This window comes from Dendrobium catenatum, unplaced genomic scaffold (genome assembly GCF_001605985.2).
Source record: "Dendrobium catenatum unplaced genomic scaffold, ASM160598v2 fragScaff_scaffold_114, whole genome shotgun sequence".
In the NCBI taxonomy this organism is placed as follows: domain Eukaryota; kingdom Viridiplantae; phylum Streptophyta; class Magnoliopsida; order Asparagales; family Orchidaceae; genus Dendrobium; species Dendrobium catenatum.
In genome coordinates, this window is record NW_021318576.1 from 1,391,249 (window position 1) to 1,398,410 (window position 7,162).

Genomic DNA, 7,162 nt, shown 5'->3' on the forward strand with positions numbered 1-7,162 from the left:
AGGAAATTTGGTTAATCATCAAAGAGGAGAATACTGATTCGATTGCTAGCCTAGATGGTTTTACTACTAATTTTTCTTAGAAAATGTGGTGTATTATTAAAGAGGATTTAGTCAATGCCATCATTGACTTCTTTAAGGGCAACCATTATCCTAATTTTTTTACTTATACTTCTATTGCTTTAATTCCCAAAAGTAATTTCACCAATTTCTGGAGTGATTTTTGTCCTATTAGTCTTTGTTCTTTTTCAACAAGCTTAATGCCAAGTTCCATATGAATAGATTAGCTCTACTTCTTCCTAATATTATCTCTTTAGACCAAACATGTTTTGTTTAAGATTGTTCTATATTTTATAATGTTTTGTTGGCTCAAGAATTACTCCATGACTTGGAGCTAAAATTGTTGGTGGTAATACTATTTATAAAATTGATATTACCAAAGCTTATGATAATCTCAATTGGGACTTTCTTTATACCATGCTTAATTTATTTTATTTTAGTAATGATTTTATTATGATAATTAAGAATAGTATTGAACATTATTTCTTTTCGATCATTATCAATGGCAAGAGTCATCATTTTTTTTAATCTGCTCATGGGCTCAGGCAGGGGGATCCTTTATCCCCTACTTTGTTTATTTTTGCGATGGAGTTTATTTCAAGAGGTCTTAATACACCTATTAGGAAATATCCCAATTTATAGTACCCGACTATTATTGGTTTCCTTGTGTCTCATTTGAGTTTTACTAATGATTTTATTATTTTTACTTATGGTTCTAGAAAAATGTTAACTATTCTTTTCAGATTTCTTCATCAATTTCAAAATGCTAGTGGATTAATTTTGAATCCCCATAAAAGTTGTTTTTATCACTGCTAATTCTATCTCCAATCAAAGAATCAATTTTATCTAGAATAACTTTGATTTTATGCACAAGAATCTTCCCCTTAAATACTTGGGCACCCCTCTTTTCAAGGGTAAGAAGATATCTTATTTATTTGGAGACATTTTTTAATACTAAAAAAGCTCTCTTCTTGAGACTTTGAATTTCTTTCTTTTGTGGGCATATTAGTGTTAAATAAGAGCGTTCTTTGTTCTATTCTGATCTATCTATTTCAAGTATTATATCTGACTATGAATGTTTGTAGCATGCTTGAAAATATTTTCAACAAATTTCTTTTGGGAACCAAAGAGGGTAAGTATGAAATTTGTTGGTCTTTATGGAATAAATGTTATGGTGTTCAAAATGAAGGTAAGCTTGGTTTTAAGAATTTGAGTGATATGGATCTTGGTTTTTCTTGAAAACTTTTGTTTAATTTTAGGTCTAAGAAAAGCCATTGGGCCAAGTTTATGGTTTCTAAATACTAGGGTGGCAAACATCCTCCCATCTGCTCTTTAAAAAAAGGGGACTCTTTTAATTGGAAAAGATTGTGCTCCATTAGATGGGATGCATATAATTTTATTCAATGGGGTTTGGGGTTGGGTGACATCTATTTTTGGTAAGACAATTGGTTAGGTTTTTCCTCTATTGATAATTTGCTTAATACCTCTAGTATTAGTGCTTGTAAAGTTTCTCATTTTATTCAAGATGGGACATGGAATGTTAATTATCTTTCTGAATTGGTCCATGATTTTGTCATTAATTTCATTTTAAAAGTTCTTCTTCAACTTGATAATAATGATTGCATTTTGTTCAATAAATCTAATGATGGCAGCTTTGTCTTCAAAGAAGTTTGGCATTATATTAGGAATGCTCAGACTAAATCTCAAATTTTCTCTACCATCTGGCAAAAAGGTATTCCAGCTTCTTATTCCATTTTGATTTGGAGAATTTTAAATAATTACATTCATGTGGATACTATTTTAATTAAAAGTGGTTTTTTATATTGTTTCCAAATGCCAATGTTATTTTCATTTAGAAAATTTGAACCACATTTTTGCTTATGGTCCCTTGCTATGAAAGTGTGGTACTTTTTTTTATAATATTTTTAATGCCAATTTTTGTAAGGAGTTTAAGTGTATAAAGAGTATCATGCAAGATTGGTGTGTTTCCTCTAAAGGTCTTATTTGTAATATTTTACATATTATTATTTGTTGGATTCTTTAGAAAAATAAAAATGCGTCAAAACATGAGAACATTTATATGAATACCATAAGCATTGTCTTTAAAATAAAGGATAATGTAAGATAGTTATATTTGGCTGATTTGATCAATAGGAGTAGTTTTAGTGGTTGTATTCAAATTGCTGGGTTTTTTTATATTAATATTTCTTCTAAAATCCATAATTGTGTAGACATTATTATTAGTTGGATTAAACTACTTCTCAGTTTCTAGGAACTGAATACAGATGGCTCTTTTAAATTTTCAAAGATGGTTGTGGTGGTCTCATCCGTGATTATAATGGTCAGATCAATGTGGCTTTTATGGGTCCCTCTCATGTTAATATTTCCATTATGGTTGACTTGAACTTCAGGCTTTAAAGTATAGTGTTAAATTATGTATTGCTTTAGGGATTACTAATGTTTAGATTGAAGGTGATGCAAAGCTTGTGATTCATTACATTATTGATAAAATTAATGCCAATCCCTCTTTTTTCAACATTATCAGGGAAATTAAACAATGGCTTTTGCTCATCAATTATTCTATAACTCACATTTACAGGGATGGTAATTCAGTAGCTGATTTTTTAGCTGACTTGGGTTGCAATTTTATGGATTTTTTAAATATGTGGAGTCCTCTTTTCCTAATAAGCTGTTGGAGTTCGCTAGGGTATATTACGTTCTTTTATTTTCTTTGTTCAATTTTTTCCAGCTTTCAACTTTTACGATCTGGCAGACTCATTATTTTGTTCCTTATATGGCTTGTAATATTATGATCTAGAAGAATTCATGTCATCAATGGTTTGTAACCATTCTAACATTATTTTGGGTTTTCATTTTGATGTTAATTATTGTGATTGGCCTATTTTGAGTAATGATTGGAATAATTTTTTTGCTGATCATTACCCTTTGTGTTGCTTGACTACTCCCTGGGTTGTTTTGATTCAGTTGTTAGGCCTTGTTCTTCTTTAGCACTTTAGGTGGGATAGACTAACTGTGTTGTCTATGGGGTTTCTCTATCCTGTCTTAGTGGTTCCCTCTATTCTTCTTTTGGAGATTAAAGCTTTGATGGATCATTATATCTTGAGCATTTTTGTTGGTTTTTGGGCAGAGGTCTGTGGTTGTGTTATGCTTATGATTTTGGTTCAATGCTTCTCCTTCTATTCTAGTTTCCTGTGAAGGATCCTTATTAGCCTTGGTGGGTTTTAGAGTAGATTGGAGTGGCAGTTGGGTTTTATTTAAGGTAGCAATATAGATACTACTTGTCTGAGTTTAAATGGACATTGTCACCTCAGTTTTCCTTTTTATCCGTTTTGGTGCTACTTTAATATGGATTTATGGAGATATATCACTTGGAATGTTTGGAAAATTTGGATGGTGAGACCCTTTATTTGGTGGCAAAATTATGCATCTATTATACTTATTCCAAAATAATTATCTTGCTCTTGCAATTTTTCTCTTGTTTCCTCTTTATTTTCTTGAGGAGGTGGAGGTGATTGACTACATTTGTGAGGTTGTCATCGTTTCCTCTGGTCTTATATTTGGGCTTCTGATTGCTTGTTGTATTTGGAATTTATTGTAGTCCCATGGTCAGAATTTTATTAATGCATTCACTTTCTATGATAGCTTCTATAAGTTTGTTTAGCTTAATCATTTTTATACTGATTGTATCAATGATTGTTGTGGTCATGGCTTTCTTCTGGGCTTCTTATCCGTAAGCTTTGATCTACATAGCAGGGCTAATTCAATTCAAGTTTGTTGTAGTGTCTGTGAACTCCAAATCTATTTTGGTTGTTTTTTAGACTGCTTTTACCCTATGTGCATCTTGTTGTATGGTGTTATTATCTTGTGGAGTTTTTTAGTTCTTAATTTGGATTAGGATTCATTATTTTGTTATTTCCACTGGCATGTTATTGTCATTTTCTTTATTAGTAATCTGGATGATTTAGAGGGTTTGTTATGCCAGAATTTTAGAAGCTATATCAACATTAGTTGGATCTATAATGTTTTTTATTATATTGTTAATTTCAACCACATCTTTTTTTGGTTGTTCAATCACCTTTCCCTTGTAACTGCTTAGGGGAGTGCTACTCCTATTATTGTTTGAGGCTTAGCACCGGGCCGTGCTTGGAGATGTTTAAATGTAGCATGTATGTAGTTTTTTTTTTTAATTTTATGATTATGGAAAATTTAGATGCTCCTGCATATCTATTTTTTGGTGTGTTTTTAATGCTTGCAAGTGCAGGTACATCACTATTTTCTTTTTAACTGATCTGTTAGATATTATTGGTTTCTAAGAAATGTCTTATCTCTCATGCTTCTTTTCTCTTTCTATATTGCTTTTATAGCAGGATTTCTTTAGTGCAGGTCTTTGAGATGCTAATTTTTTAATAGAAAAGATGGGGTATACGCTAATCTGTTGATCTTTTCTATTTTTGGGTGCTATATTCTTGTCACCCTAGGATGTATCTAGGTTGTTTTGTACTTGTTTTTGAGAGGGACTTTGAGCTCTTAGGATTCGTTTTTACTTTTTTTGTATCTCGTTCAAGCAGTAGTTAGCTTGAGGTCCCTTTTATGAACCTTGTAACCTTTCTTTTAATTAATACATAGGCCCCTCAATGAGTTTCTCCTCAAAAAAAATTATTTAACCAAGGGATCCTAACAATCCATTATAGAAATTCTAAATAATTAATAGGGGTTATGGAATGAATTAAATAAAAATCTTGGGCTCTATCACCCCTAAACAATACTTAGATTTTCTTTGATATAAATAATAATAAACTCCACTTAATATACACAAGAATATATGACAAATCAAGTAATAAAGTGATAGAGAAGTGTGTTGAACCCACGAGGAAGTATACTTACATGCAACAAATTACTACTATTTACTCTAATTATAATACTTATCCAGCTAAAATAAAATTGATATTTTTTTTGAGATTCTATCACTGAATAAAATAGTAAAATATTTGATTCAATATTTAATAAAAGTATTTTAGATTGATGAGTATAAATTGCATATCTTTCTTGATCAGACTATTCATGGTAATGTGATTTAAAGCATGCATTCCTAGATCTCTATCGAGCCTGTAGAGGTGAAAAAGAAATTTATTGACCTCCTACAACTATAATATTTTTTAATAACCTAGAATATTTTACATCCTATGTCTAGGCATGCAAACATCCTACTTAATATTCCTGGTTATTTTTGCATTTCTTTGTTGAGGCTATACATCACACTATAATGTAACTATTTATATGGACATTATATTCATTAAATAAAGAGCAAGATAATATTGAAAATATATTTTAACAGTTATAGAATAAGAGTCTTCATTAAAACTTAACATACACTTTATATCATTAATCTAAAATAAGATAATAACCAGACATAGAATGATTAACTAGCAAACTCATTCTCATCAAACTCATTAAAGAATGAAAAATACAAGAGAGTGATATCACTAGGAAGGATGAAAGTATCTCCTTTACACTCCTCCCTTTAGCATATAGAGTTTCTTTAAGAAATATAGGCTCAATACCCCTAATAATTATATATTGTACTTTCCCAATTTCCCTTAAATTTTTTTCTAAGAGAGAACTAGAGAAGTACCTTAAAAAGTATTGAATTTACACAGGTGACTGAATTTCCTTATAAAAATAATATCACAACTATTTATAAAAAAAAAAAAGGTATATGGTGTTGTGGTTCTTGAATGAATGGTGCCGCGGTGCCTTGAAGTGAAATAGCGCCTCAACACTGAAGCTTTTGCAATGTCGTAGTGCTTGTCAATGTGGATCAGTTACTTTATAAATAGTCATGTCGCTTCATTGATAAAATGTGGCCCATGGAAGGTAAAACTGTAATGACGTTGGGCTATGGACATTTGAGTGCCGCGGTGCCAAAGTGCAAAAAAAGATTCCAAGGGGTGAAAAGTTGTGGCATCGTGGCATTTAAAAATAGAAAATCTCATGCTACCAAGCAAATTTTTTGACATTGTGATTATGATAATGCTACGACACTATTTGTGTTACGACCACAACACTTGCAAATAGAGAACTTAGCACCACGATGTTGTAGGCTACTTAGAATTTCTATCTTTTTTAAGTTTTTTTTGCACAAAAAAATTAAAATAATATATTTTCACTAAAAATAAAATAGATAAAGTAATATATAATTTACACTTATCAATAACCAACCAATATGATAAAATATGGTGATGAAATTTCCTAAGTATCTCCTTAAATCTCTTCCAACTTTCATAAATTGACTGGTAAAAAGATGTGATATTATTTTTAAGCTTGGCCATTTTTTAAGGTAGAAAATATTTAGCCAAATTTATGTGCCAACTCATTCCAATTGATCATAGAGTATGGGAGTAAGGAAATTCAACCACATCTTATCTTTGTCCCATAGCAAAAATAGAAAAAAATGAAGCCTAATAACATTATCACTAACACCATTAAATTTGAATGTTGTGTATTTATCTAAGAAGTTAGCAAAGTGTATGTTGGGATCCTAAATAAGATCTCCTCCAAACTAAAAACTTTAAACCATCTATATTATGATGGGTTTTTGCTCAAAGTTTTTAGCCTCGATAGTAGGTATGTTAGTACTTTGGGGAATTCCATCAACTAAAGGATTGACACTCCCTAAAAGGTCTAGGATGTCTGATCTTGAACTAGCTCAACCATACCAAAAGCTGAAGTATTTTGGATTTTTTAATTTTTGTTAGGGTCCTCTAAATTTCTAAGTCAAATAATAAACTCGCCTTACTAGATCTACTACACATTTAATAATAAAATAGAAAGTAAATAACAAAAAATAAAACTCAACAACACACAAAGTATTTTCTTTCTTTCTTTTCAAAACTTTCAAAATTAAAAATAATAAAAGACTATAATATCAAGTAAGATTAAATATACAACTAGTTCTAAAATATATCTCAACTTGTTATATGTACAATACTTCCCTGGTAACGACTCAAAAAACTCAGTGGAGTGCATGGCTGTAAGTGAACTGTGTTTATAGTACAGGTTAAAATATGCTTAGGTTTTCTTTAGT